This window comes from Bufo bufo, chromosome 11 (assembly GCF_905171765.1).
Source record: "Bufo bufo chromosome 11, aBufBuf1.1, whole genome shotgun sequence".
Lineage (NCBI taxonomy): Eukaryota > Metazoa > Chordata > Amphibia > Anura > Bufonidae > Bufo > Bufo bufo.
The window spans coordinates 48,677,421-48,693,717 of NC_053399.1; the positions used below are offsets into that span (position 1 = coordinate 48,677,421).

A 16,297-nucleotide genomic window follows, 5' to 3' on the forward strand; every position below is an offset into this window, starting at 1 on the left:
ATGCAGACGGTTGTGTTATCTGAATAGATGCGTTTGTGCAGATCCATGAGGGATCCACACCAAACGCGAGTGTGAAAGCAGCCTTAGGCCTCATGCACACGGCCGTTGTTTTGGTCCGCATCCGAGCCGCAGTTTTGGTGGCTGGGATGCGGACCCATTCACTTCAGTGGGGCTGCAAAAGATGCGGACAGCACTCCGTGTGCTGTCCGCATCCTTTGCTCCGTTCCGTGGCCCCGCAAAAAAAAAATATAACATGTTCTATTATTGTCCGCGCTTTGCGGACAAGAATTGGCAGTTATATTAAAGGCTGTCCGTGCCGTTCCGCAAATTGTGGAACGCATGCTGACGCAATCCGTATTTTGCGGACCGCAAAAAACACAACGGTCGTGTGCATGTAGCATTAGAAGGATCCTCAGATTTTAGTTCTTACTGGGATTGTGCCACCAGAAAATGGCCTTTTATTTACAAAATTTATTTATTTATGTGTAACTTTTTTTTATATTTTTTATTTATTTTTTTCCATTGTATCAGTATTAAAAAAAAAAAAAAAAAAAGCATTAAATCATTCAGTTTGCATGCTGGCCACTGAGCAAGATTGAACCAGACCGGCTAGACTTTGTTCCTCACACACATCATTAGGCCTTAGGCCTCTTTCACACGGGCGTTGCGGGAAAAGGTGCGGGTGCGTTGCAGGAACACCCGCGATTTTTCCGCGCGAGTGCAAAACATTGTAATGCGTTTTGCACGCGTGTGAGAAAAATCGCGCATGTTTGGTACCCAAACCCGAACTTCTTCACAGAAGTTCGGGCTTGGGATCGGTGTTCTGTAGATTGTATTATTTTCCCTTATAACATGGTTATTAGGGAAAATAATAGCATTCTGAATACAGAATGCATAGTACAATAGGGCTGGAGGGGTTAAATTTTTTTTTTTACAATAATTAAACTCCCCTTAATCCACTTGCTCCCGCAGCCGTCATCTCTTCTGTCTTCTTTTTTGCTGTGTGCAGGAAAAGAACCTGTGGTGATGTCACTCCGGTCATCACATGATACGTCACTAAGGGGCTTTTGTGTTTTAGCAGTAGTATTGTACTGTGAGAAGAAGTCATTACAGGGGTTGTCTCACTGCAGTAAATGGCATTTATCATGTAGAGGAAGGTAATACCAGGCACTTACTAATGTATTGTGACTGTCCATATTGCTTCCTTTGCTGGCTGGATTCATTTTACCATCACTTTATTCACGGCTTGTTTCCAGGGGTTATGACCACCCTGTAATCCAGCTGTGGTGGTGGTGCTTGCACACGATAGGAAAAAGCACCGGCCTCTCTGATGGCTGGGACTGTGTGCGGGCACATAGGGCAGCGCTTTTTCCTGTACAGTGCAAGCACAACCATTGCTGCTGGATTGCAGGGTGTTCGTAACCCCTGGGTAAGTGCAGTGTATAATTTGATGGAAAAATGAATCCAGGCAGCAAAGGAGGCAATATGGGCAATCACAATACATTAGTAAGTGCCTGGTATTAACTTTCTCTACATGATAAATGCCATTTGCTGAAGTGACACAGCAGGACTACAGATCACTATGGTCAGGCAGACATGTCGTGGTATAATGTCCCATTATGAGTAATGTGCGTCGAGAACTTTACAATAATGTTTTATGTTATTTCCAGTAGTCTCCATTGTTGCGTAGCTTCTTGTACTTGATTATATCAGCTCTTCCTGCCTCCTCGGAGGTTTGCAAACAGGATTTCCGCAAGGATTTTTGTGCAGGTTTTTTGGCGTTTCCACACTAAATCCTCACCAAAATCCACATTGGGTTACTAGTAGATTTTGATGCATTTTTTCACGATCTCACACATTGCAAAGGGTGAAATCTGTACTAAAAATCACCACAAACAGTTGACAGGCTGCAGGTCAACTTCCACACGGAAAGTGTACAATGAGATTTGTCAAATCTCCTTCTCTTTGCCGGTACTGTATCAGGGTGCATTCACACGACCTTATGTATTGTATGGTCCAAAAAATGAAAGGGTCGGCATCCGTTCTGCAAAAATGCGGATCAGATGTGGAGCAAAAATGCAGTCATGTGAATGGACACTTACAATGGGGATTTCCTTAATGAACATCTGTGCAGAAAAAACCCCACATAATCTGCAACTTGTGCATTTAGCTAAAGTATACCTAGATATAGGCTAAGGCTACTTTCATACTCGCGTTTTGTGCGGATCTGTCATGGACGGATCAATTCAGATAATACGACCGTCTGCATCCGTTCAGAACAGATCCGTTTGTATTATCTGTAACATAGCCAAGACGGATCCGTCATGAACTCCATTGAAAGTCAATGGGGGACGGATCAGTTTTCTAGTGTGCCAGATTGTGTCAATGAAAGCGGATCCGTCCCCATTGACTTACATTTTGTGCCAGGACGTTTGGCTCAGTTTCATCAGACGGACACCAAAACGCTGCTTGCAAAGAGAAATGGAGACGGAATGGAGGCAAACTGATGCATTCTGAGCGGATCCTTATCTATTCAGAATGCATTAGGGCAAAACTGATCCGTTTTGGGCCGCTTGTGAGAGCCCTGAACGGATCTCGCAAACGGAAAGCCAAAACGCCAGTGTGAAAGTAGCCTAAAGCTGATGCTTATGTTAGGCACTTTAAATGCCTCGTGTCCATTTCCGTAACCTTACTGTATAGATAATGAATAAGAAAGCCCTAATAGGTTTATCTGAATATATTACATTATAAGGGACAGTACAGTGAACAGAATAACACACTTATAGACCAACATGTCCAGCAAGCAACAAAGATGCTAGGAAGAAATGCACCAGAGGTTACATTTAGGAGGACGGCATCAATTACCAGTGAAAAGACTCCGCACCAGTCTGTCTCTCCCCATCCTCCACAGTCACAGGCTCAGAGAGGGGAAATCTATCCTACACCTTTATCCCTTGCTACTGTTTCACTTGACTGTTGCCAATGTCAGTCTTTATTCTGCTAATGGGCCGCCATGACAGGGTGATTCCTCAGAGTCTTGGATGTGTATGTTGGATTAATATGCAGAATAGAATACAGCATTAGGGCTCATGCACACAAACTAATTTTCTTTCCGTGTCTGTTCTGTTATTTTTTTTTGCGGTCCATATGCGTATTCCAAAATATGGAAGTTACTCAGTGTGCATTCCGTTTCCTTATGTCCGCACCGCAATAAAATAGAACATGTCCTATTATTGTCTGCAATACGGACAAGGATAGGACTGTTCTATTAGGGGCCAGCTGTTCTTTTCTGCAAAATACGGAATGCACCCAGACATCACTCGTTTTTTGCAGATCCGTTTTTTGCGGACCACAAAATACATAGTCGTGTGAATGAGCCCTTATGGAATGCACTAGTAAAACAACTGTGTATTCAAAGCCAAGGAAGAACGTAGCAGCCACTTCCAGTGTCGGACTGGGGAGCATATGGTTCACCAGTACAACTGATTCTTGGGACCCACCCTACACCTACTGTACATAGAACTGTTGCCTGTTCAGTTTCAGATTTGCAGTACAATCAAACCTGTAGATATTCCGCAACCTACATTTTTGTCAAAATTCAGCGACAAAACCTATATCCTACATGCAGATTCGTTGTGGATTCTATTTACGTGCTTTGAATTAAAAATCTGCATGACACATCCATTTCTGCTGTGGGTTTTATCTGCAGTGCAGGTAAGAGATTTTTTACCCATTTTACTAGTGCTGCATGCCTCCCAGCTTTTTTAAAGGCTATGTACACCTTCTGGGGTAATTTTTATTTTTTTTATGATTGCATTTTACCCATTTTGGGCTAAAATTCCTATTTTTTTAGTTGGTCTTTGTTAAAAATATTGAGCCGTTCTGTCTCAAAGGGTTAACTGTCTAGCTGTGTGACTGGTACTTTCACTTTAGTCATCTAATAACCCTTATCTGTGAATTACTAAGAGGTCATAAACATATCAGTAAGATAGAGCTATAATGAGTGTTTACAATGTCAGAGATAAGGAGCTGTATCATTCCTGAGCTACCTGACAGGAAACATACAGAGCGTGCTACTAGAAATGCGGATCAACATTTTTAGTAAAGACCAAGTGAAATGAAGTAAAAAAAAATAATTTTTTTGCACAAAAAAATACCTAATTTACCCAAAATTTGGAAAAATTAGCAAATTTCAAAGTTTCAGTTTCTCTACTTCTGTAATACATAGTAATACCCCCAAAAATTGTGATGACTTTACATTCCCCATATGTCTACTTCATGTTTGAATTATTTTGGGAATGATATTTAATTTTTTGGGGATGTTATAAGGCTTAGAAGTTTAGAAGCAAATCTTGAAATTTTTCTGAAATTTACAAAAACTCAATTTTTAGGGACCAGTTCAGGTCTCAAGTCACTTTGCGAGGCTTACATAATAGAAACGACCCAAAAATGACCCCCTCTAAGAAACTACACCCCTCAAGGTATTCAAAACTGATTTTGCATACGTTGTTAACCCTTTAGGTGTTGCACAAGAGTTATTGGCAATTGGGGAGGAAATTTGAGAATTTAATTTTTTTGTCTAATTTTTCATTTTAACCCATTTTTTCAACTAACAAAGCAAGGGTTAACAGCCAAATAAGACTGTATCTTTATTGCCCTGACTCTGCTGTTTACAGAAACACCCCATATGTGGCCGTAAACTACTGTACGGCCACACAGCGGGGCGTAGAGTGAAAGGTGCGCCGTATGGTTTTTGGAGGGCTGATTTTGCTGGACTGTTTTTTTGACACCATGTCCCATTTGAAGCCCCCTAATGCACCCCTAGAGTAGAAACTCCATAAAAGTGACCCCATCTAAGAAACTAGACCCCTCAAGGTATTCAAAACTGATTTTACAAACTTTGTTAACCCTTTAGGTGTTGCACAAGATTTAATGGAAAATAGAGATACAATTTCAAAATTTCACTTTTTTGGCAGATTTTCCATTTTAATATTTTTTTTCCAGTTACAAAGCAAGGGTTAACAGCCAAACAAAACTCATTATTTATGGCCCTGATTCTGTAGTTTACAGAAACACCCCATATAAGGTCGTAAACCGCTGTACGGGCACATGGCAGGGCGCAGAAGGAAAGAAATGCCATACGGTTTTTGGAAGGTAGGTTTTACTGGACTGTTTTTTTTTTTACACCATGTCCCATTTGAAGCCCCCCTGATGCACCCCTAGAGTAGAAACTCCAAAAAAAGACCCCATTTTAGAAACTACGGGATAGGTTGGCAGTTTTGTTGGTACTAGTTTAGGGTACATATGATTTTTGGTTGCTCTATATTACACTTTTTGAGCGGCAAGGTAACAAGAAATAGCTATTTTGGCACCGTTTTTTTTTTTGTTATTTACAACATTCATCTGACAGGTTAGATCATGTGGTAATTTTATAGAGCAGGTTGTCACGGACGCGGCGATACCTAATATGTATACAATTTTTTTTATTTATGTAAGTTTTACACAATGATTTCATTTTTAAAACAAACAAAATGTTTTAGTGTCTCCATAGTCTAAGAGCCATAGTTTTTTTCAGTTTTTGGGCGATTATCTTAAGTAGGGTCTCATTTTTTGCGGGATGAGATGACGGTTTGATTGGCATCTATTTTGGGGTGCATATGACTTTTTGATTGCTTGCTATTACACTTTTTGTGACGTAAGATGACAAAAAATGGCTTTTTTTACACCGTTTTTATTTTAGTTTTTTTACGGTGGTCATCTGAGGGGTTAGATCATGTGATATTTTTATAGAGCCGGTCGATACGGACGCGGCGATACCTAATATGTATACTTTTTTTTATTTATGTAAGTTTTACACAATGATTTCATTTTTGAAACAAAAAAATCATGTTTTAGTGTTTCCATAGTCTAAGAGCCATAGTTTTTTCAGTTTTTGGGCGATTATCTTGGGTAGGGTATGATTTTTGCAAGATGAGATGACGGTTTGATTGTTACAATTTTGGCGTACATGCGACTTTTTTGATCACTTTTATTACCTTTTTTGGTAAGTAAGGTGGGCAAAATTTCAATTTCATCATAGTTTTTTATTTTTTATTTTTATGGCGTTCACCGTTCGGGTAAAGTAACATGACCGTTTTATAGATCAGGTCGTTACGGACGCGGCGATACCAAACATGTGTAGGGAATTTTATTTTTTTCATTTTTAATCAGTGATAAATATGTTTTTTGATTTTTACTTTATTTTCACTTTTATTCACTTTTTATTTGACCCAGACCCACTTGGTTCTTGAAGATCCAGTGGGTCTGATGTCTGTATAATACAGTACAGTACAATATATATTGTACTGTACTGTATTTTACACTTTGTCTGAACAGATCTATGCCTTTTAGCACAGATCTGTTCAGCACCATGGACAGCAGGATGCCTGAGACGGCGTCCTGTTGCCATGGGAACCTTCCCCGTCTGCTCAGTACTGGCCAGAACTGCGCAGACGGGGAAGGGTAAGGAGGGGATCTGTCGGAGGGCTGTCTGGGGGCTCTCTCCATCGGGGGGCTGCAAAGGCACAGCAGCCCCCCGATGAGAGAGGGAGGGAGCTCCCTGAGCTGTTAACCTTTTCCATACAGCGGTCCGTACGGACCGCTGTATGGAAAGGGTTAAACGACTGACATCGCATCGCAGATGTCAGCCGTTTATACCAGGGTTCCAGCAATGTGCTGGCACCCTGGTATACCCACTAGACGCCAACGATTATTCAAGGGAGGCGGGCGGGGGATCGCGATCCCGCCTGCCGCACTGCCCGCAACCCTCCCCCTGCACCTCCCACCGGGCTAAAATCACTCAGGGGTGCAGGGGGGGGGGGGAATACAGATATATTTTAGAAATACTCAAGTTTCTGATCCCCGCGGTCAGGGACAGTGGGGATCAGAAAATGCAGAAATCGCAGCAAACCGCAGGTCTGAATTGATCTGCGGTTTGCCGCGATCGCCGACATGGTGGGATCACGGGACCCCCCCGCGCATTTAGCCTAGGTGCCTGCTCAATGATTTGAGCAGGCACTGGGTTCCGATCACTGCCGGCCGGGCGGCAGTGATCGGAACAACACAAGGCGTACATGTACGCCCTGTGTCCTTAAGTACCAGGGCACAAGGGCATACCTGTACGCCCTTAAGAGGTTAAGCGTGTATGTCAGTAAGTTATTGTAAGTAAAATGCTAATTAATGTATGTCAGTAAGGCCTCATGCAAACAGCGGGTCGGCAATCCACGGCCACCGGCTGTGTACACCCCACATTATGGATGCGGACCCATTCACTTGAATGGGTCTGCAATTCCAGAGATGCTGAACGGAGTCACGGAACGGAACACCGGAAGCACTACGGAGTGCTTCCGTGGTGTTTCTTTCCATTGTTCCGCACCGCAAAAAGATATGACATGTCATATTTTTTTGCGGTGTGGACTGACCATGGACCCATTCAAGTTGAATGGGTCCAGCCCGCTGCACGGATGTTGCCCATGCATTGGGCAATTGCGGTCCCCAATGCACGGAACGGCCGCACAACGGCCGTGTGCATGAGGCCTAACTTTGTATTTCTGTGAGAGGCATCCTAGGCAGGTATTGGTTACTTACTGCCGGAGGCTAGAGACATATCTTATTGGTGCCTATTGGTATATTTTACTGTAGAGAAGTGGTTCTCCACGGACAGCACACGTCCCCATTCATTTTAATGTGTGTATTCACACATCAGTGTTTTAGCACGGTCCATGAATTCATGTTTTTAGCACTGATGCATGCTCTATTTTGTCCGGATCCATCGCGTCCATTATAGTCTATTGGTCCGTGAAAACCTTGGATGCCATCCGTGTATGACGAATGATTAAGAAGACATTCTTTAAAAATTACTTTTCCAGCTGTTCAGTGTCAGTGAAACGCGGATGCAACACGGACAGCAAAAAATTGACACACGGATCCATCACGGACATCTTCACGGATGCATCACTGACTCATGGATTTGAGCACGGACGTGTGAATGATGCTTTATTGTGGCAGAAAGCTCAAACAGAGTAACCTCGAGGAAGCAAGCACTGATGCATGTTAACAAAATAAGGCCATTCTCCACAGGCTTTGTTTAAACGTCCGTCAGCAGATTTTTCAGATTTGACAGAAAGAATAGCACAGCATGCAGCACTAATCTTCCTGTCATAATGGCAGACCTCACATTAGGACGCATGATGGATGACTATTACTTTTTAAATTCTGTGCAAACAAACATATGGGAGAACACAGCACCACATACCTATTACATCCACATTCTCTTTACTTATTTTCTCCATTTGGACCAGACCACCATGATGACTCTTTTTCTGGCATATCTTGTCTCAGCAGATTTTTCCACATGAACATCTTTCCTACTTTTCTATCATCCTCCCACTTTTGGACCATCTTGCCACTCTCAATACTGTTCCTGCTGTGCTCCCCAATACTATACTGCTGAAACAGCCCCATTGAAAAAACTAGTAGCACAGAGATAGTGCCCCTTCAATAATTATTGACACTTAGTTCTCTCAAACATAATTGCCCCCAGCAAATTGTGTGCCTGACACTACTAATGCCATAAACTTAGTGTCCTCCATAAAATTGTGCTAGGTTTTCCCCACAGTAATGGTGCTCCCAAAAGTCCCACCAATAGTAAGAATTCTCTCCCAGAGTGCCTTTGGTAGAAATAGTGCCCGTACAGTGGCCCAATAGTAATAGTGTTCTCCATGGTCCCCCAGTAGTAATAAAGCCAACCATAATGCCTCCAAGTCGCAATAATTCTCCCTATAGTGTCCCCAATAATAGCAGAGCCCGCCATAGGGTCCCCATGTCGTACTTTTATTCCGGCCGCCTCTCAGCATGTTTGCTGTGCTGCCGCCGGAACTCCCTCCCGCCCCCATTATAGTCAATGGGGCTGGAGCGGCAGTCCGGGGGCACGCGTGCACTAGCGGCAGCACGGATCCGACAGCCTGCCGGAGTTCCTTGCCGCTAGTGTGAAACTAGCCTTAGGAATATCTGATCAGTGCACAGGAGCAGTGATGGCCAGTCCGCAGTGTTCGCCGACAAACACATGCGATCTGCCATCTTTATTCCAAAGTCCGGTGATGCAGAGGTAAGTCCTTACCTGTGCCTGCGCCGCTCTGAAACACATGCGGTCACCGGGAGCAGGCAGTTCCGAGAACAGCCGCCAGGGGCCTTCATCGGGCTCTTCTCGGAACTGCCTGCTCCCGGTGACCGCATGTGTTTTTAGAGTGGCTCGCGGCGCAGGCACAGGTAAGGACTTACCTCTGCATCGCCGTGCTTGGGAATAAAGATGGCAGATCGCATGTGTTCATCGGCAAACACTGCGGACTGGCCATCACTGCACAGGAGGTAAGTTACCTCTCCCACCTGTCTGATTATTATAGCTGTAATATAGGCCAAGACCATCACATCCAGAGCATATTGGCTGCATCTCTCATAAAGGTCTATTTCCTCCTTCTCCAGCAGTTCTAATATCCATGAATGAGTATAATGTTCTCTTCAGGAGGCCGGCACCTGGCAGCAGCCGAGGGGTTACAGGCGACTGCCCCCTAAATGCCATCTGAAAACAGAGACTGAACTGTGCACATGATACTGCTGCAGGTGGCGCCCTGATTGGGGGCGGGGCTTCCCCTCAGGTGAAGCTCCGCCCAGGATCTCTCAGGTGCCGTCCCTACAGGTGTGTCCTCAGGTAGAGCAGCAGTTTCTGAGGAATTTTACCACAGAATTAGCACAAGTCAAATATCAGAAGTTACTGCAGACGTCGGTGAGGAAGTGGAGGAGTATTTCCAGTCAGTTCCTTCCTAATGTCCTGGGAAATCTGTATTTCTGGTCAGACAGCGCTGCTGGACATTGCTGAGAGACTTTCCTGTGTAACTGTGACTGAGAGACGTCTAACATGTATTATTACCACAGTCCGTATTCATTTCTCAGGTAGGTCCTGTACAACTTACCTCTTGTCATATACCAGGGGTGGTCACTGCTGTCTGCGGACATTACACCCACCAGCTCCTGTGCTAAACCATCACCTGCACGGTGGAGGCCATTACTGGTCGTATAGCTGAGACCTGCACCTCCATAATGTGACTGCAGCTGTGACCCCCTGATAATATGTGACCCCCCCCCCCCCCCGATAATATGTGACTGCAGCTGTGACCCCCCGATAATATGTGACTGCAGCTGTGACCCCCGATAATGTGTGACTGCAGCTGTGACCCCCCGATAATGTGCCCCCCCCCCCCCGATAATATGTGACTGCAGCTGTGACCCCCCGATAATGTGTGACTGCAGCTGTGACCCCCCGATAATGTGTGACTGCAGCTGTGACCCCCCGATAATGTGTGACTGCAGCTGTGACCCCCCGATAATGTGTGACTGCAGCTGTGACCCCCCGATAATGTGTGACTGCAGCTGTGACCCCCCGATAATGTGTGACTGCAGCTGTGACCCCCCGATAATATGTGACTGCAGCTGTGACCCCCCGATAATATGTGACTGCAGCTGTGACCCCCCGATAATATGTGACTGCAGCTGTGACCCCCCGATAATATGTGACTGCAGCTGTGACCCCCCGATAATATGTGACTGCAGCTGTGACCCCCCGATAATGTGACTGCAGCTGTGACCCCCCGATAATGTGACTGCAGCTGTGACCCCCCGATAATGTGTGACTGCAGCTGTGACCCCCCGATAATATGTGACTGCAGCTGTGACCCCCCGATAATATGTGACTGCAGCTGTGACCCCCCGATAATATGTGACTGCACCTGTGACACCCTGATAATATGTGACTGCAGCTGTGACCCCCCGATAATATGTGACTACAGCTGTGACCCCCCAATAATATGTGACTACAGCTGTGACCCCCCAATAATATGTGACTACAGCTGTGACCCCCCGATAATATGTGACTACAGCTGTGACCCCCTGATAATATGTGACTGCAGATGTGACCCCCTGATAATATGTGACTGCAGCTGTGACCCCCTGATAATATGTGACTGCAGATGTGACCCCCCGATAATATGTGACTGCACCTGTGACACCCAGATAATGTGACTGCAGCTGTGACACCCTGATAATATGTGACTGCAGATGACAACAGACAGTTGAGTAATTTTGGGACGTAGTGGTAGTACTGATGTTTATATTTTTTGGTTTACTTTATTTGTAAAATGAGGTAAGGGGGGGGTGTTTTTTTAATGCTTGTGATTTTTTTAAAATGTTTTTAAAAACATTTTATTCAGTTTTTAACTTTATTTTTACTTGAACACATTATCATTAGATTGCTTATACCATAGATCTGTAATGACTAACGTCTGGCACTCCAGCTGTGGTAAAACTACAACTCCCAAGATGCACACTTGCTTGGCTCTTCTCAGAACTCTATAGAAATGAATGGAGCATGCTGGGAGTCATTCACCACAGCTGGCGTGCCGGAGGTTAGCCATCACTGCCATAGACTATAATGGTATTCAATTGCAGTCTATGGAAAAAATCTCGGTGTTTCTGTTGAGTCCAGGCGCGGTTCAGGAGAAACTTTGCTATGGCAGGTCTGGGAACCTTTACAACGCTCCATCTCGGCCCTGGAATTGTGACAATGAAAAACAAACCAAGAAGTGTAGTGTAAATGTGATATTGTTGTAGTTTAGGTGATTAACATAAAACTAGTGAGTGATATTCTCTGAATTTTTATTATTTTATGTAACAATGTCTGAGTGTTCAGAGCCTTGCTCCGGAAATCATGTCATTAATGAAGATATATGAGATCCTTATCAGAATAAGCTCCTGCCCCACAATACTATAGAAATGACAGAATAATTATCTGTGTCCATTATTAGGCCTGACGTGTAGAAGACAGATGTCCCTTCCTGGTGCGGGTATCGTTTAGATTATCCTGACACCTGGCATTTTCTCATCCATTATATGGTTTAGGAGGACAGGTTCCCCTCCCCCATTACATTGCTACTTGTAATTACAGTTGGTCCCATTGCACAAGATTAGAAAGACAATGATTGCTTTTTTAGGCTTCCTTCACAGTTTGTTTTTTGGGGCACTTTTATTTGGTAAAAAACACTTTTTTTTTTCTTTACCATTTTTTTAAATGCATCTGTGCATTAATCTTTAATCTTATTAAACCAAGCAAACAGCCTGTTAGTCGATAATGCTGAGTTAAATGATATCCCCATTTTATAGAAATATGCACAATATTTAGTATGCTAATTAGGTGTTAAGAGCAACGAGTGGTGGCCATAGACCAGGGATCAGCAACCTTTGGCACTCCAGCTGCTGTGACACTACAACTCCCAGCATGCACACTTAACTTGGCTGTTCTTATAACTCCCACAGAAGTAAAAGTAGGATTCTGGAAGTTGTAGTTCCAGAACAGCTGGAGTTCCGGAGGTTTCTGATCCTTGCCCTTGACCATTGGTGCACCTCTGTACCACTGCCTTTCTCCCTTAGCCAATCCTCCCTCCCTCGAGTGACAGAGCCAAACATCCCCACTGTTTTCCTGCCTGGTCTGGCACATTTATCTCGGCACATTTACGGACGAATGCTCACTTTTTTAAAATAATTTTGACGATTTTTTTTTTAAATAAAGTTTTATTTTTTTACCTTGTATATCAATGTATTACAGCCTATCACCTTAGTGATAGGCTGGCGAAATGTAAGACTATGTAAGTTTACAGGGGAATATTTATCCAGCGGATATATTAGGCACATCCTCTGGCACTCCGTGAGCTAGAATGAAATCTACAGCAGCTTGGAGGAGCTGTAAAAAAAAGGCACAAATGAAGATAAATGTGGTGGTCCAGTTGTCCCCGCCAACTCTTCCCCCCACTCCCTCAACTCGTCACTCCCCCATCACCCCTTCCCCGATCACTCAAGGGCGGCACAGAAATGCCACTTCTGATAAAATTTGTCACAAATGGTGTTTAAAAAAATGAAAAACACGAGGTTTGCCACTTTTTTAGTCCAAAAAAGAGGCGCAGGGAGATGATAAATCTCCCCTACAGGGTCTTACTTTTAGTCAGAATTACTAAACGTAAGCCTGTGTTTGAATCCAGCCTTACAGATATACAGAGCTCCACATCTGTCTTTGAAAGTGTCTTGTATTGCAGTTTGAGCCGTGCTGAAGTGAATTGGGCTTAGCTATAACATCACAGCAACCTCTTCATATGTTTGGCATTTTTTGGAAGAAATCAGCCATGTTTTTCTAATCCTTTATATTTTTGGTTTTGAGTTTTGAGATTAGTTGCGCTGCATGTCCTTATTTTTATGTGTCGGTTGTCTTTTTACATTTCAAATCACTAGGAATGCTCTGAAAACCATAGTTTGCCCAAATCAGGTGGCACTTGCCCTATTTTGAGTGCTTGGTACTGGTCTTGATGATGGAGATAAGTATGTTCAGTAGAAGATTAGCAGTCTGTGTTTAACTGGCACAAAAGCAGAACCAATAATGATAAGGTTGTACTTTTTTGAGAGAAAACCTTTAAAGGGAACCTGTCACTGGGATTTTGGGTATAGAGCTGAGGACATGGGTTGCTAGATGGCCGCTAGCACATCCGCAATACCCAGTCCCCATAGCTCTGTGTGCTTTTATTGTGTAAAAAAAACGGTTTGATACATATGCAAATTAACCTGAGAAGAGTTCAGTGTGAAGGAGCCCAGCACCGCCCCGCATCCTCAGAATCTCCTCCTTGCTCCCCGACGTCAGAAAGCTAGAGCGCTGTAATCTCGCGATGCGCGAGCTAGCGCATTTGCAGTGTTGTCATAGTGTTCCTTCCCTGTGCTAGCATCAGCCTCAAGGAACGAATTGCGCATGCGCTAGCTCACGCGTCGCGAGATTACGGCTCTCCAGCTTTCTGACGTCAGGCAGCAAGGAGGAGATTCAGAGAATGCGGGGCGGTGCTGGGCTCCTTCACGCTGGACTCATCTCAGGGTAATTTGCATATGTATCAAATCGTTTTTTTTTCACAATTAAAGCACAGAGAGCAATGGGGACCGGGTATTGCGGATGTGCTAGCGGCCATCTAGCAACCCCTGTCCTCAGCTCTATACACAAAATCCCGGTGACAGGTTCCCTTTAACTACAGGCTTTATTAATATCATCGCCGCTCTCAAAAACCAGCAATGCAAATTCAATTCTCCCAGCACAATGGAGACAATGGCCCTAGTGATGTGTCTTATCTGGAGTTCTTTCAAGGCTTATAAGGGAGAACTGCTACTTTCCACCTTGTGGAGGGGGACGCAGTTGTCTGATTTACCCTTAGTTTACTGTAGAAGTAGTAAATGTCAGCAGGCATGCATCGATCTCATTGAGGCCTTTCAAAAAGATTAATATAGATGAGAATACAAGCCTGTGTGGTAGACATGTGTCTGAATCTAACAATAGTAATAGTCTATTATATGAATTGTATGTGGCGTTCAGTACATTCAACTTCATACCAGGGTAGGGTGGATATACATACCATACAGTATCAATAATGCTAAAAATACTTTTACTCTTAATGGATTTTATATAGAAGCATGCTGGACTATAAATTTACCGTCTTCAACCGGTGCCAGGCATCTGCGGTAAAGTTTAGATAAAATTAAGGAAGCATGAATAGAAGCATAGATTTTCATAATGAGAACCTGGTTCTGCCTCTGTACAATATGCTTTCTAGTTAGAGCACATTATTATACTTCTTGGCACCTATCTATAAGAAACAAGCCGCCAATCGCTGTGTACAAATATATCAATGGACATCACATATCGCTTTATTTCTAGGCCTATGACAAGGGGACAACTACTACCTGTAGAGTAAAGAAAGTTTCCCCATCAGCGTAGTATACAAAGACTTACCTCCTAGACATAGAGACCCATGTCACAAATCAAAGTCCAACTTTTTAACAAGTCTTGGAAAATAAATACCAAAAAGCAACAACCGGGAGTTAGGTAAAGCAATAAATCTTTATTACATGATTAAAATAAAATTACGATAAAAAAATTAGATCTGTGGTGGTACAAGAAATACATAAGGCACATAGACAAAGCAGGGGATATCTATGGATGGCAGATGGTTTATATTATAAAAAATTATTAGATATCCAATTCATGCTCGTATACGGTGCAAGTGCAAGAAAAATACAATTCAATAACCAAGGGCTAAGTAAAAAACGCCCAGTGAGACCAGAGAACAATCCAGAAATGTGAATCATATATATATACCATACCGACCACAAAACCCTGCGCGCATAAGCCAAAGCTAAGCTAAGCCTAGCTAAGCCAAGTACCCATCTGCAAACAACTGTTTTGGGGTGTTTGCCCCCTCATTAATACGGAGTAGGATTATGTCTTACTGAGCGAGACGCCTTGGATGCAGCTTACAGGGCTGTTAGTTCTCCTTAACAAGACCAGCTGTATACAGACTACAAGACCATTTAGACTAGAACCTTCAGAAACACAGGTGCATATCCATGAAGCAAACATGATTATAAAAAAGAAAATGGCTGCACACCATTAGACATACAAACAATAGAGCTAAGAAATGGGGATCATTCTAAATAAAAGTGGTATAATACCTACTATAAATAAGTCAATGGAAGCTCTTAGCACACATATTTGATCAAACATGTATCAAGCCCATCTACTAGGCGTCAAGGTGGCTTCCGCAGATGGGTACCTTACACTAGTATACCGCCTCTCTTTGGACTTACCTAAGCCTACAATATTCAGAGCAGTGTAGGAACCAGCTACATAAGTACTCTGCTCAGATATATACAGAGTATTAGTGGTAATGTTACATAGGAAAATAATATATAAGCAGGTATCCGCCAGAGAAGGAGTACCATCTGGTTAGTGCCACCTTTTGGAAGTGGCTTCCTATGAGTCAAAGTCCGACTTTTTAACAAGCCTTGGGACATTTGGCTTGGCTGTTCCAAGACTTGTTAAAAATGTTTTGACTCATAGGGAGCCACTTCCAAAGATGAATCTAGTGAGATGGTTCTCTTTCTCTGGGTAACTGGGGTACCTCTTTGCATATTATTTTGCAATAGAGCATTGCTACTAAGTCTACATACACAATTGATCTCCTTAAAGTGGTTATCCCATGCTTAAGGTGAAAAAATGAAAGTTCGACATTGTATATAGTACATGACCATCTCTTTCTAACTATACCTTATATAGATCCAGAGATCTCCCCATTCAATGTTCCAGTGGCTTCTAGATTTATTTTAGGATGGCGGCTCAGGGAGCGTT

At 43.3% G+C, this 16,297-nt stretch overlaps 1 protein-coding gene across 1 annotated transcript in view; it reads left to right on the forward strand.

Moving 5' to 3' along the window:
• Nucleotides 1-16,297, forward strand: part of AVEN (apoptosis and caspase activation inhibitor) — a 539,051-nt gene that overhangs the window by 460,749 nt on the left and 62,005 nt on the right. The gene's annotated exons all lie outside the window — the stretch shown is intronic.